Consider the following 18,552-nt stretch of genomic DNA (forward strand, 5'->3'; position numbering starts at 1 on the left):
TTGATGAGTTGCTAAATACAATACATGTTTTTAAATGAGTTTATGAGTGAGGACTTGTAATACTTTGAAGAAATACTGATGATTTTCAACACTTGTTTAGTTCACTTTTAGTACTGTCTTTTAAAGAATGCAAATACTATAGCATCATCGATTTTTAAAGCCCTCTTGGCTCTTTAAACCTGAGGCAGTTTTCGCTGGTAATTGGGCTGTTTCAGTTTGAGCCCATTTGATTGACCTAGAAACTCCTTTGAAATGAAGTGATGTAAGCAGAAATCACTGTTCACAGAACACCCCATTATAAAAGCAACATTTCCCCCCTTTTGGCCACAGGAAAAAGCTTAAAAAAAAACTCTAAGATAGAGTATAGGCGTAATACTAACCAGATATTTGAAATTCTGGCCATTCTATGAACATTGATTTTCTTTCTTTGGGGAGGTAGATTTCTGTGTGTCAATTGACAAGGTGATTTGAACAGCTGTCCTTGTATAACCTCCAGTGCTTTTTCTTCTTCTTAATGGACAGCTTGATTTTGAGCAGAAACAAATTGATAATAAAGTTTAAAGACTCCCCAAATCTACCTTTCATGGTATTTATCTGAAACAGGAGACAGTAGATTTCGCTTTGGCACTATTTTATTCTGATCTGTATTCCATCTAAATAGAAATCATTTAGAGAAAGATCCTTGAACTTATGTTTGAAGGTTAACTCTATTTGTTGACAGAGTCTTGACCTTTTTAAAATGCTTTAGAAAAATCAGCTCATCAAAGGTAACCTTTATTAGCTACATATTTGGAAAAATAAGGTCTATATTCATTTTTACATTTTTATCTGTATAATACAAATATTTTAGCATACTTATTTTTAGATACAAATTTAATAACCAGACTTTTGAGTGTGGGGCTTAATTTATGCTGTAAGTCATAAAAATGTGGTTCCAGGCTGATTTTATAAGCTTTTGATGTTTCTTGTAAAATGTACAGCATGCATTTTTTTAATAATCCAGAAATATCAGCTTTTGGTTGGATTAACATGAACTCATCTGAAAAGAGAACAGCATTTCTGAAAGCAAACTACATTTGTATTAGTGAATTTTGAATTTATTATTTAATAAATACTTTAGAAGCACAGCCATGATTATGGAAAAGAAAATCTAAATCATTTTTAATTCTATTATAATAACTTATAATTTATCTATGCAACACCTTGAAATGCTAAATGTTGAAATATGGAATAAATATGAACTATAGTTAGTATCATTGTTGCAGTGGACAGGTAGCTACTTTGCAATGGTCAATCAAAAAAAATTTTAATTCTTTTATTTGAGACATCAGGTCATTTTTTATTATTGGTATTTTTAGTGTTATTTATGAACATTTATTTGCACACTTCTCTACTCGTCAACCTTTCTACTGGCTTTATTATACATGTAGTTATTTTTCTGTATCTGTACTACTTCAACACAGAGAAGAGAGAAGATGCTGTCTTTCAAATTAAAACTGACAACACGGGCAGTGGAAGAGCAATTAAGCCTAACCTTCAATCTATTATAAGCATGTTGCCTTAACTGAAATTTTAAAACTAAGAAAAGCAAAAATTGGCTGTATTTGCCTTTAATAAGTTAAATCTACATTATCACATTTCAGTAGTTTAAATGGAAGATAAAAATAATTTTAGTTTCCTATTTTAGAACTAATCAGCCATGATAATGTAATTAAATACAAATCTACCAAAACAAACAAACAAACAAACAAACAAAATGTCCATAGCATGTAAAGTACAGACTACTAAGAACAGAAAGAGAGGGCCAGAAATATAGTAGTGGAAAAAAGTTTAATTTGAACAGAAAAGATCTGGGTTCTGTCCCTGATACAATGTTTTTAAATATTTTATAAAGTCCATGATATGAAGTTTACCATAAAGAATGGTGAGTGTAGTCAGGGAAATAACTACGCTAACAATTACTATGACAATGATAATGAGGGAGAGAAATAGAATGCCTATCTAAAAGGCAGGTGGGGGAGGAGGAAAATGAGGGACATTAGTAGCAGCAAAATTGCACTGGTGAAGAAGGATTGTACATTTTATGACTGAAACATGTCTATAACTATGGTACTTTATTAAAAATTTAATTTTTAAAAAATAATTTCCTTCTACTGAACTGTGTAAAATATTTCTTTTCTTTTTTTCTTTTCTTCTTTGTTTAGTTAGTTATTTTAATTTACAGACTCAGATAAGTTATTACATTTATTTTTACATATTATTTTTACATATTGTTATATTTAATTTTACATACTATTTTACATATGATTACACTTCAATTTTTACATATTATTACATTTTCTTTTTTTTATTTTCTTTTTTGTTTAGTTAGCTAGTATAATTTACAGACTCAAATATGTTTTTTTTATTTCCATATTATTACATGTGGCAGAGGCAACTGATATGTTTCAATTACCACTAACGTAGCCCTTTTTTTTAAATTTTCATTGTGACCAATGTGAATTCCAAGTCTTTCATAGTTATATTTAAGGTACATAATGAGAGTGAATTAAGGCCATTCTCATTGTCCTCCCTTTGCCCCTGTTTCCAGCATGCATCCCATGCCTCCCTCCTTTGCCCCCTGGACTGCTAGTGTCATAGGTCCCTTTTGTATATAACTTGTAGATTGGGTATCTTGTGAATCACTGTGCTTTTTTGTTTTGTTTTGTTTTATAATTTATAATTTTTAAAATATTTTATTTAAACACCTTGATTACAAACATAATTGTAGTTGGGTTTCAGTCATGTAAAGAACACCTCCCCATCACCAGTTAATGTAGTTCTTTTTACCTAAATGTTTACCCTGTGATATAGACATGAACATGAGTCCTTCAGATCTTTTCCTGTTTATTGACATACAATATACATAGATATAGAATATACAGTAGGTATTATTTTGACAGGTCCTGCAGTGTTTTAATTGTAATTTCCATAGGATTACACCATTACATTTTTCAATTAAATATTTTTGTGTTTAGATGTATCCAAATTTGTTTGATTTTTGACATGCATTTATCAGGTTTCATTTTATAAAAAATTTTAGAAATATTCTTATAATAGCTATTTTATAAACCTGAATGAATCTTTCTGAAAATTGTAGTAAGAGAATTTGTTGAAGTTATAAATCCGGAAATTTTATAATATTTTACAAGGTTGTAAATCAAAATATGACAGTAAAACTTGTTTAAAATTTAAAAATACAATAAAATCAATTTATCAATATAAATAAATAAAATATTGGTTGCAGATTGCCAGAATTAAGGTTGACCCTGTATTCATTTACCTTTGAGTCTTAAACCATTCTGTCCTTGGTTTTCTTACTGAAAAATATTAAATATAATTATAAAAATGACTTAGACATAAATTTTAGAAATTCAACTAAAAATTATAGTATTTGAAACAATGTCTGCAGGTATCAAATATTTCATTTTTATAAAATTTCTTTGCTATTAGGCAAGCATACTCATAGAAATAGATTTATTTGATCAGTAAAGACATGTTTTCTGGTTCATATTATTAAAACATACACCTAACTAGGCATTAATCACTATCACTCCCACCAAAAATATTTGTTTTTAATTTGTTTTTGTATTGAACCCAGGACTTCTTACATCGCGGGCAAGTGCTCTTCCATTGAGCCAATATTCCACCAAAATAGTATTTCAGCATTTATATATACTGTGAGCATGCTACATTTTATTCTATATTTTGTTCCTCTGTATATTTCCATATATGAATATATGAATATACAATGTCATGTTTCTAACATTCTATGGTTATTAACATGTTATGAAGTTTTTATTATTTGAATCTATTGTTTTCATTAATATCTTTTGTACAGTTTACTATCAGAATTTTTGTGTCCTTTGTTATGATTTTTTGTAGTATTTTATATTCTGATAATTGACTTTTGTCTTAAGTATACATTGCAGGACTTTTCTCACAAATAAATATTTATAAATACATTTAACTAATTGTTAAAGGGAAGTTTATCTTGTCATGATTTTTTTCACTAAAATTGTCAAACTATTAAAATTAGAAATTTCAAAATCTGATTAGTGCTATTTAGAAAGAACACTTTTGTAAGTGCGGTTTTTTTTTTTTTTTATAATTAGGGAATGACAGAGTTTCTGTTAGCTGAAATAGTATTAAATGTTAATCAGTCATGACTGAAGCACACAGAGACTTTTTGACATGCCAGCTATAAACTTGTCACATATTCTTCAAAGTACCACAATTTCATTATATGACTTTAGCATACCGAAAACTGAAAAGCCTTAGATTATGTATCCATTTACATTAGTTTTAAACCCTAAATCTTGACTTTCTCTCCAAACCCAGGTTTTCCTATACCATGTATCTCATTTGCTTTTCTCTATTTCTACTTTTTCTGTACTTGCCTATTTCCATTTTGGAAAAGGCTCTTTTTATCACAAACTTCCTCTTTTATCTCCCCCTCATTCCTTTCTAATCAAGTTTTATGTAATTAAAACTACCTTGCTCCACTATTTTTTTAAAAAACACCACTAATCCTGAACTAAAATGAATGGACCACTATACAATAATTTACATAGTCATTGGTGGCCAATGTAAAAGTAAAAATATCCCATTTCTGACTTTGAGTACTTTCAAGATAAATCTCCAGAACTTTGTGTTCTTGTGACTCTTTTTTTGCCTATATTTCTATTATATTTATTTTTTTTATTATTTTAAAGAGCTATTTTAATGAATATGAAATTAATTGAGTTTAATTATGAAATTATATATACAGATTTTTTTTAGCAAAGAACATAATCAAGGATATCTTTTTACAGACATTAAAAAATGTGGTCTTTTCTAGATACAAATGCACTAACCTTACCAAATGTGCAAATTTGAGGATTTTACATAATCCTTTGCAAACAAAACTAAATAAAAAAAATAAGCATTTCACCACACAGTTCCCTATGACATATAATCTTTCAATCTTTTTGTTGTGTGGACCACATATGGTGACAATGTTTGAGGATCCTTAGGTCATTTCACTTGGGGGATCAAACTTAGGAACTCACATGTAAAAGGTATGTGCTGTATTACTTTGAGATATATCTTCAGCCCAGATATTAAACTCATAATAGAATATTTAGGTTCTTAACAAGTCAGAGTCTCATGTAAGTAGTTTCTTTATCCTATTAATATAATTTTCCAGAAAAAATAAAATTCTTTTTTATGTACTAATCATCTTTATTTTGTAGAGTCCATGCACTGAACATAGATAGCTTTTGAGCAAGAATTTATTATGAAAAAAGCTGAATAATTAATATAGACCAAGATAAATAGGTACATGAAGCAGAAAAGGTAAAGGCTTTGCCATAAGAAAGACTGGGTAGGGCACTTGGCTCGTCTGCAGTCAAGCTTTATGGGATTGTGTGCTTGATACCTAAGCTCCACCATGATTGATCTCTTAATACAGAGCTAGGAATATGCTGTGAACATTGCCTGATGTGATCCTAAAACAAATAAACAAAACTGCAACAGAAATATCATTAAAAGGTAAACTTCATGTTTTACACATAAACTTTGCTTCCTATTTTATTAGAAGCAGCATAAGGAAGGAGTAATTACTAATAGGAAATTGATAATGCCAAAAAGAAGATGGCCTTATAATTGAATATTGGGTCTGAGTCTGTTAATGGAAAAGCTCTACCGTAGACCATGTATACACATACACATTAACACCATGTGAGTGAGATATTAATTCTATATTAATTGCCTAGAAATTTCCCTCTCTAATTGTGGTAACTAAAATTAAGTTATTATATTTTTTAAAAGACCCAAAATAAAACTTATTCTTTTCTGATGAATTTGGTGCAGCAAATACATTTTAAACTATATAGGATGTTACTTTGAAAACTTAAAGTTTATTCTAAACTCTGATAAAATGCACTAACCAGTTAAACCTAATTTATCTGATAGAGAATAAGATAAACAAAATTATGGTAATGGTTTTGTGATTACTGAAATTTTTTTATTCATTTAGTAACTGTCAGTACTAAGTAAATTCCTATATGACATCATTTAATATTTTTAGCTTTTTTGATAATATTATAGGACAACATGAATTTAAAGTATGAAAAATGGGATCAACTTGCAAATCTATTTAACAGTAATTAGGAAATAGTATGTCATAATTTAATTGTATTTTCAACAAATAATTTCATAAGGAACATAGAAAACAAATTATTAGTAAGTATTATAAATAAAGCAATATTAATAATCGAATATATTATTATATAAATTTGTTTAATTAATTGTTGACTAATTAATAGTCAACTATATTTATGTAATTAAGTATAACTATATAGGAGCCGGAGAGATAGCATGGTGGTAAGGTGTTTACCTTGCATGCAGAAGGCCGGTGGTTTGAATCCTGGCATCCCATATTGTCCCTCATCCCTGCCAGGAGAAATTTCTGAGCATAAAACCAGGAGTAACCCCTGAGCCCTGCCAGGTGTACCCCCCCCAAAAAAAAGTATAACTATATATACATATATATGGCCATTAATATATAATCATAGAAGAGAGAGGGGCTATGGGAAAGTTAAAAGAAGACTCAGTATTTCTACTAAATAGGATTAAAGGAAAGCATGAATGTCTGTACAGATATGAAAGATAATAAATTACTCAAAAACAATAAGTTCTATATAAGAGAGCATTACAGAGTTAATATGTATTTATTTACAGTGCAATGAACTTCTTGACTTTACAAGTATTCAGACAGTAGAAGTATGTCTTTAGCGATTCTTTAATGATGATTGAATCATTGTGGATCTGATTTCTTGCCAAACTGATCAAAATGTATAATCTTAACAAGAATTCAATGAGTAAAAATATATTTATCCTGGTAGCCTTTGGGTTAAAATTTAAATGCAATAAATTTCAGCTCAACATAAGAAAATTTCTAAGCATTTTCTCACTCGTGGAACAAAGAGCACTTGTTTGATCCAGACAATAATGGTTTATGCTTATTACGTGGAGAAAAGTCTTAATAGCATATCCTTTTACTCATAGTACTATCCTGATTTAAGTATTGTGTATGTTGTACTTGAATTGAGTGCTACTAGGAGCAAAGTAAACTAACAGAGATAGCAATTATCCTGGCACTTCATGGGAAATAGACTTCTGTTCAAGTAGTCAGTCTTATGCTAAAGAACTCTATAACTTGCAAGTGATGTACAATCAAATAATGTCTCTTATTTAATGAATAAGACACCAAACATAGTTTCTTTCTTAAAATTCTATCTACAAAGATAATTAACTTCTGTTTCATTTCATCATCTTAGATTGTGACTGAAAATTGCCACCATTATAATAATGATAATATTATGTAATACATAACATTCTCAACTTTATAATAATGATAATAAAAGTTCTAAATTTCTTAATTTTTTGTTTCACAATATCTCCAAACATTTCTACATTTCTTCTTTTCAATTTTTAATACTTAATTTAAATATTTTCCCTTTTCAACTTTTCATACTTAATGAATATTACATTACAATTTAGTCAGTAGTTATTTCGCAAGAAGGAAGTAGTGGGTTAGCAATTTTATATTTAGCCATAATATGTGGTAAATTCAAAAGACTGGAAGTTACTCAATTAAAATAAGATCTGAAAAATAATTGATAAAATTCCAAGACTGGTGAATTCAGATTTCAGGAGTCACAAAATGTTTAAAAATGCTCCATATGTCTATGCTTCAAATATATGTTAGAATATGCAAAATTGTGTATTTAAATGTATGATATTTAAATTTACATATGTAATGTATGGGGATTAACAAAGAGGAATTATGTAAACTTAAGAAGTCAGAAATATATAAATATATCTAAGAAAATATTTGAACAGTAAATGCATTTTTTTATCGCTTCTCGGCCTTTTGGCTAAGATCAAGTGTAGTAAATGCATTTTTTTTCATTTGAAAATATAAGAAAATGAATAATAGCATTAAATCTGTATAATGCCTTGGGGAGTATTGCCATTTTGATGATGTTAATCCTGCCAATCCACGAGCAGGGTATGCGTTTCCATTTCCGTGTGTCCTCTCTTATTTCTTGGAGCAGAGTTTTATAGTTTTCTTTGTATAGGTCCTTCACATTTTTAGTCAAGTTGATTCCAAGATATTTGAGTTTGTGTGGCACTATTGTGAATGGGGTTGTTTTCTTAATGTCCATTTCTTCCTTATTACTATTGGTGTATAGAAAGGCCATTGATTTTTGTGTGTTAATTTTGTAGCCTGCCACCTTGCTATATGAGTCAATTGTTTCTAGAAGCTTTTTGGTAGAGTCTTTAGGGTTTTCTAAGTAGAGTATCATGTCATCTACAAACAGTGAGAGCTTGACTTCTTCCTTTCCTATCTGGATTCCCTTGATATCTTTTTCTTGCCTAATCGCTATAGCAAGTACTTCCAGTGCTATGTTGAATAGGAGTAGTGAGAGAGGACAGCCTTGTCTTGTACCAGAATTTAGAGGAAAGGCTTTTAGTTTTTCTCCATTGAGGATAATATTTGCCATTGGCTTGTGGTAGATGGCTTCAACTAGATTGAGAAAGGTTCCTTCCATTCCCATCTTGCTGAGAGTTTGATCAAGAATGGGTGTTGGACCTTATCAAATGCTTTCTCTGCATCTATTGATATGATCATGTGGTTTTTATTTTTCTTGTTATTGATGTTGTGTATGATGTCGATAGATTTATGGATGTTAAACCAGCCTTGCATTCCTGGGATGAAACCTACTTGATCGTAGTGGATGATCTTCTTAATGAGGCATTGAATCCTATTTGCCAGGATTTTGTTGAGGATCTTTGCATCTGCATTCATCAGCGATATTGGTCTGTAATTTTCTTTTTTTGTAGCATCTCTGTCTGGTTTAGGTATCAAGGTGATGTTGGCTTCATAAAAGCTATTTGGAAGTGTTTCTGTTTGTTCAATTTCATGAAAGAGTCTTGCCAGGATTGGTAGTAGTTCCTCTTGGAAAGTTTGAAAGAATTCATTAGTGAATCCATCTGGGCCTGGGCTTTTGTTTTTGGGCAGACCTTTGATTACCGTTTTAATGTCATCAATGGTGATGGGGGTGTTTAGATATGCTACATCCTCTTCCTTCAAGCGTGGAAGATTATAAGAGTCCAAGAATTTATCCATTTCTTCCAGGTTCTCATTTTTAGAGATTAACAGATGGGAATATATTAAGCTGAGAAGCTTCTGCACCTCAAAGGAAATAGTGCCCAGGATACAAGAGCCACCCACTGAGTGGGAGAAACTATTCACCCAAGACCCATCAGATAAGGGGCTAATCTCCAAAATATACAAGGCACTGACAGAACTTTACAAGAAAAAAACATCTAATCCCATCAAAAAATGGGGAGAAGAAATGAACAGACACTTTGACAAAGAAGAAATACACATGGCCAAAAGACACATGAAAAAATGTTCCACATCACTAATCATCAGGGAGATGCAAATCAAAACAACGATGAGATACCACCTCACACCCCAGAGAATGGCACACATCACAAAGAATGAGAATAAACAGTGTTGGCGGGGATGTGGAGAGAAAGGAACTCTTATCCACTGCTGGTGGGAATGCTGTCTAGTTCAACCTTTATGGAAAGCGATATGGAGATTCCTCCAAAAACTGGAAATCGAGCTCCCATACGATCCAGCTATACCACTCCTAGGAATATACCCTAGGAACACAAAAATACAATACAAAAAACCCTTCCTTACACCTATATTCATTGCAGCTCTATTTACCATAGCAAGACTCTGGAAACAACCAAGATGCCCTTCAACAGATGAATGGCTAAAGAAACTGTGGTACATATACACAATGGAATATTATGCAGCTGTCAGGAGAGATGAAGTCATGAAATTTTCCTATACATGGATGTACATGAAATCTATTATGCTGAGTGAAATAAGTCAGAGAGAGAGAAAAACGCAGAATGGTCTCACTCATCTATGGGTTTTAAGAAAAATGAAAGACATTCTTGCAATAATAATTTTCAGACACAAAAGAGAAAAGAGCTGAAAGTTCCAGCTCACCACAGGAAGCTCACCACAAAGAGTGATGAGTTTAGTTAGAGAAATAACTACATTTTGAACTTTCCTAATAATGAAAATGTATGAGGGAAATGGAAAGCCTGTTTAGAGTACAGGCGGGGGTCGGGTGGGGAGGAGGGAGACTTGGGACATTGGTGATGGGAATGTTGCACTGGTGATGGGTGGTGTTCTTTACATGACTGAAACCCAAACACAATCATGTATGTAATCAATGTGTTTAAATAAAAAAAAAGAAAATGAATAATAGTACAAAATTTATACCAGTAACAATACTATCACTAAAAAACCCTATTTGAATGCTACTAGAAAAACTATGTTTTGTTGTTCAAGGTGATCTTCCTAAACAAGGGCTTTAATTTTAACTAAAATTTCTTTTAAAAATATTTATTCTACAGGGCCCGGAGAGATAGCACAGCGGCGTTTGCCTTGCAAGCAGCCGACCCAGGATCAAAGGTGGTTGGTTCGAATCCCGGTGTCCCATATGGTCCCCCGTGCCTGCCAGGAGCTATTTCTGAGCAGACAGCCAGGAGTAACCCCTGATCACCGCTGGGTGTGGCCCAAAAACAAAAACAAAAACAAAAACAAAAAATTTATTCTACAAATATCAGTTAAACTAAACATTATTTTCAATAGGATTTATTGAACTGGAAATTTAGCTATAGTAAGTTACTTGTACATTATTTTTATATATAGTAAAAACTTAAACTTTCTAAAATAAAGTATAAAATTTTCAATTTCTTGACTATACAGGGCCTAAAAGAAAAACTCTAGAAATACTAAGTAAAATGTTATTTATTTAAGGCTCCTTATAGCTCTATTATATTAAAATAAAAATAAGTATATATATTTATTACACATAAGACAAAAATATTTCTTTGGGAGGAGATTGTAAAAGAGTTAGGCAAGATATGTGTCCATGGGGTACACTCTGATAATACATCTGGTAGGATTTACATGAAGTTGACCTGGTTTCAATCCTCAGCATCCTATATTGCCCCCCAAGCAACACCAGGAGTAATTCCTTAAAACAGAACTATGAATAATTCCTGAACATCATTGGGTGTGGTCCCACAATAAAATAAAATAAAACATGATATGTGTTGAATTTTTATTAGAATTCTAGGAGCATATAAACTTGCAAGTATTTGGGTGTAGCCCTGGAGGACCCTATATACCTAGGAGTTGTCATGGTAGTAGCTGAACATAAAATCCAATGAGCACCACATCCTCAGATCCTACCTATAAACTACTCACCTGATTAACCAAGTATCACTGAAAAGGCCCCAATTCTCTGAGTTGTGGGGGGTCTAAATATATACCTATCTGAATTGTATGTTTTTCAGATTCACAATTAAGAGATACTACTTTAGTAACTTGATTTTTAAATATAGCTTACAGAAATACTAAATTTTTCTCTTAAATATGTTTGTAGAAAAACTCATATAAAACTTTCATTTTTTTATTTCTTTTCTTTTTCTTTAGTTTTAAGGACCACACCTGGTCATGTTCAGGGCTTGCTTTTGACTGTGCTCAGGGATTACTCCTGCAGAGGCTCTAAAACCATAAGGGGTACTTGGATCAAACTAGCATAGTTGTGTGTAAAACTAATTGCCTTACGTGCTACACTTTATCTCTAGGAAAAATTCTCATTTTCTGGTAAAGACAAGAGAATCTCTCATCTTATTTACAGAATTGGGCTAACAGAAGGAGGGATGGAGGAGACAGGTAGGACTCCCTGAGACATTGATGGAGGGAAGCTGATACTCAGGTGAAGAATGTGGTATTGTAGACGTGCAACCCTATCACTAACAGTACTATAAACTTTTGGTGTTTCAAATAAATATAAATAAATATAATGTAAAAAATGAAATTGTTGAATTTCTATCTTTATTAACCTTTATTTTCAGTTCCTTCATTAGTCTGTGGCCCATGATTGGTTTTCCACTAAATATATGTCTTTTTGTGTCAAAAAATAAAAAATAAAAAATAAAAAATCAATAAGTACAGTAGAATTAATATATAATCACAGTATTTTTGTCTACAAGTTTGGTGAACAAAGAAAAAAGCCCTTAATAGTTTTATTTCTTAGTATGTATCTAATAAAAGTCTAAAAGTACTTATAAAATATCAGAAATACACATAATCTGTTGCAAAGATCCATCTATATATTACCTATAGCAGATAACCATGACCTTCCTCTCTCCTGCCAATTAAATCCATGGCATCTTTTACAGTTCATATTCAATCAAGTCTCACATTCTGAAATGTTTCCTACTTCTGTTTTTTTTCCCTTTAATTTTTATATATATTTGTAAATATTTATTCAGCTTGATTATAAACATGATTGTAGTTGTGTTTCCGTCATACAAAGAACACCCCCCTTCACCAGTGCAATATTCCCATCACCAATGTCCCAGATTTCCCTCCTCCCCACCTATGTCAGTAACGTTGATGAAGGTGTAAATGTTCATATTATTTAGTAGAACACTATTACTGCACCATACTCCACTATTCTTCAGAGGGCCCTTTCATTTTGCTCAGGTTTCTCTTAGTAAACTCAGTTCTACCTTCGTAATTATTTTTAGAATTGGAGGGTTGGGGATCATTTGGTACATAACTAGTGCAGTGAATATTCTGGCCCTGTTCTCAGTGTTCACTCCTAGTGGTATTTAGGAAAAATGAGATTTTAAGAACTGAACCCATGAATAATCTCTCTGGCTACTCCCCTTAAAATCTGTTTGCTTTTATTGGACATTATCTATTCCCTTGATTTGTTTCTCATACTACATATATCTGAAAGTCACTTACTCTGTCATATTTCTTGCTGTGATTGATATCCATCACTTCCATCCATGTAGTACCAATGAAATACTTCATGTTTTTTTTTAATTGAGTAACATTTCTTTGTTTAAGAGAGCTTATCCCCTCACTTCTAAACTTGGGTTACTTACAGATCTTAGCACTTAAAAATAATGTTCCAATGAAACATAGGTGCACATTTATCTTCATGCATCAGTATTATTATATTCTAGGAATAGACACCTAGGAGAATTCTGCATAATGTTTTTTTGTAGAGGCAAAGCAAATTTATATTCTTTTTACCAGTGAATGAAAGATCCCTTTTCTCCACATCCCCATCACATGCATCTCTTTTGATATATGCCATTTTCACTCGTGCAAGGTGATCTCTCATTGATGTTTTGATTTGCACTTCACTTATAATAAATGATGCTAAACCTCTTAACCATCTGTATATCTTCCTTGGAAAAGTGCCTTGCCTGTTCAGCTCTTCTTTTATTGATGGGTATTTTTGTTAAGCTTTCTGAATTCATTATAGATTTTGAATATTAGCCTCTTAGAAAATATATGAAATACAAGTATTTTCTCTCATTCTATAATACTTACCTTCATAGTGAAAAGTTTTTCAATTTGATATAATTCCCAGAGCTTTTTAATTTAATTATTTTTGCTTCTGCTTTCAAATTGTTGGAGTCAAATACCAGAATACAATTCTGAAATTAATAGTAGGAAGTAAAACTATTTCTGCCTAAATTTTATTTGATTTTTTTTATTCATTTCAAGTTAGCTTTTGATCATTATATGAGACAGTGGTCCAATCTGATTATTTAGTATGTGACTACAAAAGAATGTGCCTAATTAATTGGTAAAAGAGCCTTTTTTTTCTACTTTATGGTCTTCCCTCTTTTATAATAAATAGAATTTCCATATATCTAAGGACTTTTTATATGTGGAATGAATGCTTATAATATTTGACGTTTTCTTTTTGTGTGACTTTTCAGTGTCCTTGCCAGGGCTGAGTTAGATTCCAAATAGTTCCACAACTACTGTTTGACAGATTTTTAAAATTCTGTTTTTAATTCTGACTGAGTCTGTATAGAGAATTCTTGGTTGGAAGCTTTTTTCATTCAATATTTTGTTTATGGCATTTTATTCTTTTCTGGACTGCTGAGTTTCCCTGCAGAAATATCTATGAATCTGATGCTGTTTTTAATGTGTATGATATTTTGTTTATGTCTTGGAACTGCAAGGCATCTGTCTCTGCCTTTAGATCTTGCCAATTTGACTGTAAAATGTCTAGGTGTAGCTTTCTTTGGGTTTTATCTGGTTTACATTTGAGCTTCCTGTATATATGCTCCCATCTTGCTCTGCAGGTTGAAGAAATTTTCTCCAATAATTTCATCAATGAGTCTTCTTCATTTTCTTTATCTTTTTTCTCTCCTGGAATTTCTGTGCTTCTGAAATTATTCTTTTAGGCATTGTCAATAATTTGTTCTATACTCTTTTCATTTTTTTCTCATTTTCTTTTTTATTTCCTTTTCTTGCTGTATTTTTTAGTGTATTTTCAAGTATACTAATTCTCTTCAGCTTCTAAGGCATACCTACTATGTTCATACATTATATTACATCTATTTTGATTTTGCTAATTTTTTTTCCCATCTAGCTCTCTTTAACTTTACTGATTCTTTGCTGTAACATCATTTTTAGATTATGGAAAAGTGAAATAATTGTTGTCCTGAAAGCTCCCTTAAGTAGAGTAAAGAGGTCTGATGTCAGCGGTGATTCTCCTTGATTTTTAATTTCTTCTGTAGGCATCTGTATATGAGGCATAAGTTCAGATCCCAAGATGTAGAATTCACTGGTGAGGTCAGAGTCGCTGGTGAGGTCGGATCTCAGGTGAATAGAGCACTCACAAAATTGCATGGACCAGTTATTTCAGAAAAGTAATTCTGTTTATTGTAGGTGGGAAATGAATATTTATATTAAGGAGGAGTAAGATGTGGACTCTGTATCAGCCAAATGGGTAGGATGAGAGAGGGGATTAAAACAGGGTGTGTGCTTCTGTGTTTAGGAAAGAGGGTAAAAGGATTAGGGAAAGCAGGGTGTGTGCTCTGGGTGTTAAAACAAGGAGTGTGCTTATATATTATATATTATATAATATAATATTATAATATATATTACATCTGAGCTACATCTGTTCTTTAAATTTTTCATTTTCATAGATGTTACAATCCCCATTAATGAGGGTCAGACTGATGCTTTTGTGTCCAGTTGATATTCTTTGGGTTTGTACTGGGAGTGAGCAGGTATCTGGAAAATCCTACAACTTTCCTCTCATTAAAGGAGTGCTTAGCTCCTATGTTTTAATGATGCTTTTGGAGTATAGCTGTTATGCATCCATGAAAGAAGCTGCACAATTATTCTTGGTGGTGGAGAAATATTACTTAAATAAAATAGATAAAAATCATTTATAAATTGCTATTTTGTTCACTATTGTCTTTTACTCAAGTATTTTTCAAAGTGAGTAGTCAGAATGTGTTATTGTTTATTATGGTTCTAAGTCTGTGTCAGTGCAGAAAAAAGTAATCACCCAACAGTAACTATAACAAGAACATGTCTAGTAGCTTATAAGTGTGTAGGTCTGGAGTTCTAATGGAGTTTTGGCAGAGTTCTGTAGGAACCTACCTATTATATTGACTAGTGATTCAGTGGCAATCATCTGGTACATACCTAATTTGAAAAGCCTCAGAAAACTTACTTTGAAGACCTTGCTATGATGGCTTGTGTCAGCCATCATATATAATGGCCAGCTAAAAATCTTACCTGCAATCTCTAGCTCAACTCTGGATACTAAATAGTTTTCAGTGAATTCAGCTACCTCTAGGAAAAATGGGCAAAACTGTAAAGATTTTTATAAGATGGTCTGGGAATTCCAGAAGATCATGTCAGCCATATTTACTTTCTTAATCAATCATTGAAGCAAACAGGATCAAGGAGAGATATTTTACATTCTATGTCTCTGAGGAAGGAGTAAAAAAATATTTGTTTGACTAATATAAAAATATTATTAAATAGCATCTTTCTTCCTCTGTACTTGATAAACATTCTAGTTAATTATATTTTTGCTTATTGCTATTGAAATTATGTTATGCTTTCTCTAATTTATTTTCCTTTATTTCTTTATCACTATCACAAGGAACCATCTTAATTTATTTTAATAACTACATTTTATGTCTTTTTTAAACTGTAGTTTAGGATTAACTTTTTTTGTTTTTTGGTATTTGGGGCAAACCTGGGTTACTCCTTGATCTGCACTCAGAAATCACTCCTGGCAGGCTCAGGGACCTTATGGGATACCCAGGATTGAACCTTAGTTGGCTGCATACAAGGCAAATGCCCTACCAGCTGTTCTATAGCTCCAGCCCCAGGATTAACATATTTTTATTAACATGAATATTATTTAGTTATATATCTTACTATTTTCTTTTTTATAACCCTTTTTATAGCATTGCAGTTTTTAAAAACATTTATAGTTTCTAAATATTTAACTATGGGGCTCTGCAAGATAGTATAGGAGATAAGGCACTTGCCTTAAATACAACTAATCCAGGTTTGAATAGGTACACAAAGCACTCACTAAAGTGATTTCTGATTACAAAATCAGCAATAAAACCAGAGCAGTACAGGTGTGCCCAATATCTTCAAAAATCCTCCAAAATAAAAAAAAATAAATGTACATTTATTTTGAATGCTAAAAAATACTCAATAGTGGAATCTACTGTATTTGATTACCACTCTCTATTAGTGACCAGAAGCAACTCACACTCACTTCCATTATTACTTATTTATTTCTTCTACAAAAAATATCATTTATTGTATGTTAATCACTGTTCTAAGTGATCCCTGAGTGCTGAGTCTAGGAATAATCAATGAGTATCACGAAGTGTGGCCCTGCACAAAAAAAAAAAAAACCTACTTGAATTTCATTTATAAAATTTCTGACTTTTGTTTTACACTTTCAAAGAGTTTTAAATATTTTGTATTAAAAGGTCTTCATCTTCATAATGTCTATTTTTATTTTCTATTGCTGTTTTATACTATCTTTAATATCTTATCTTTAATATGTATCAGTATATTATAAACTGATATATATTTAAATTATTATTTAGTTATTAACATTAAACTAATTACTATAAATTGATTAAATTATAATTTAATTTATTGGTTTAATATTAATTTAATATTATCTTTAACATATTAGTCTTATAAACTTTAAGTCATATGCAAGAGGCACAATTTTGTTTGCTAATTTTTTTTAAATAGGATCTAATCTATGTCCTTGGAAATCATAAAAAAATGCATGAAGGTTGTTTTTTTTTACATTGTTATAGAAATGACGCATTTTTGAGAAGCTTTTGCAAATACATTTGGCAAATGAATCTTTTATGTAACTCTGATCTGTTGAGATAAAGTAGATTGATTTGCATCTAGGGCCGCCTTGTTCTTGATGCTCTTCCAAGTCCCATATTTAAGAGTTTAAACTCTGGTGGCAAAGACAGAAAGTAGGTTGAAGAGATAAGGAGAACTTGTAAGATCGCTTTTGACCTTGTCTCCAAAAAAGTGGGAAGGGATACAATGATTCTTATACATAGATAAGATGAGAATGTCAACTGTTTAACATGGTTTCTTGGATTCCTTGCTCCCAGCAATAGTGTGGTAACTGGGACTAGCAGTAAATTGGAAATTTGTATCTCAGACCATACTCTGGAGCACTGAAGGAAGTACTAAGTGATTTCCAATGAAGGGTGACAGCTTATTTGAGATTTTTTTAAGTGTTCCATCATTTTAATTTGTCTTTTTATAGGCATCCCAGTCATCATTCTTTTCTTTCTTTCTTTCTTTCTTTCTTTTTCTCTTTCTTTCATTTCTTTTTTCTTCTTTCTTTCGTTTTTCTTTCTTTCTTTCTTTCTTTCTTTCTTTCTTTCTTTCTTTCTTTCTGTCTTTCTTTCTTTCTTTTTCTTTCTTTCTTTCTTTCTTTCTTTTTCTTTCTTTCTTTCTCTTTCTTTTTCTCTTTCTTTCCTTCTTTTCTTTTTCTTTCTTTCTTTCCTTCTTTCCTTCTTTTCTCCTTTCTTTCTTTCCTTCTTTTCTCCTTTCTTTCTTCCTTTCTTCCTTTCTTTCTTTCTTTCTTTCTTTCTTTCTTTCTTTCTTTCTTTCTTTCTTTCTTTCTTTCTTTCTTTCTTTCTTTCTTTCTTCCTTCCTTCCTTCCTTCCTTCCTTCCTTCCTTCCTTCCTTCCTTCCTTCCTTCCTTCCTTCCTTCCTTCCTTCCTTCCTTTCTTTCATTTCTTTTTCTTTCCTTTTTTTTTTGTTTAGCACCACCAGTTTCAGCACCTACTATCATAATAGGCACCTTCTTAAGTTTGGTTTTAAAGTTTGATTCTTGTGATTTCATTGTTTTTGTTTGTTTGTTTGTTTTTATGTAAAATATTTAAGCACCATAATTATAAGCATGATTATAGTTGGGTTTTAGTCATAAACAGAACACCCCCTTCACCAGTGCATCATTCCCACCACCAATGCCCTGCCCCATGTATTTGAGACAGGCATTTTACTTCTCT

The 18,552-nt window shown here is 31.5% G+C and overlaps 1 protein-coding gene and 1 non-coding gene across 2 annotated transcripts in view; both read left to right on the forward strand.

The window, feature by feature from the left end:
• GALNT13 (polypeptide N-acetylgalactosaminyltransferase 13) overlaps nt 1–18,552 on the forward strand; it is a 623,731-nt gene that overhangs the window by 435,410 nt on the left and 169,769 nt on the right. The window lies entirely within an intron of this gene.
• Nucleotides 7,942–8,132, forward strand: LOC126010360 (U2 spliceosomal RNA). The gene has a single exon (XR_007496416.1). It is a non-coding gene; the product is annotated as a U2 spliceosomal RNA (small nuclear RNA).

The sequence above is a fragment of the Suncus etruscus genome, chromosome 5 (assembly GCF_024139225.1).
Source record: "Suncus etruscus isolate mSunEtr1 chromosome 5, mSunEtr1.pri.cur, whole genome shotgun sequence".
Lineage (NCBI taxonomy): Eukaryota > Metazoa > Chordata > Mammalia > Eulipotyphla > Soricidae > Suncus > Suncus etruscus.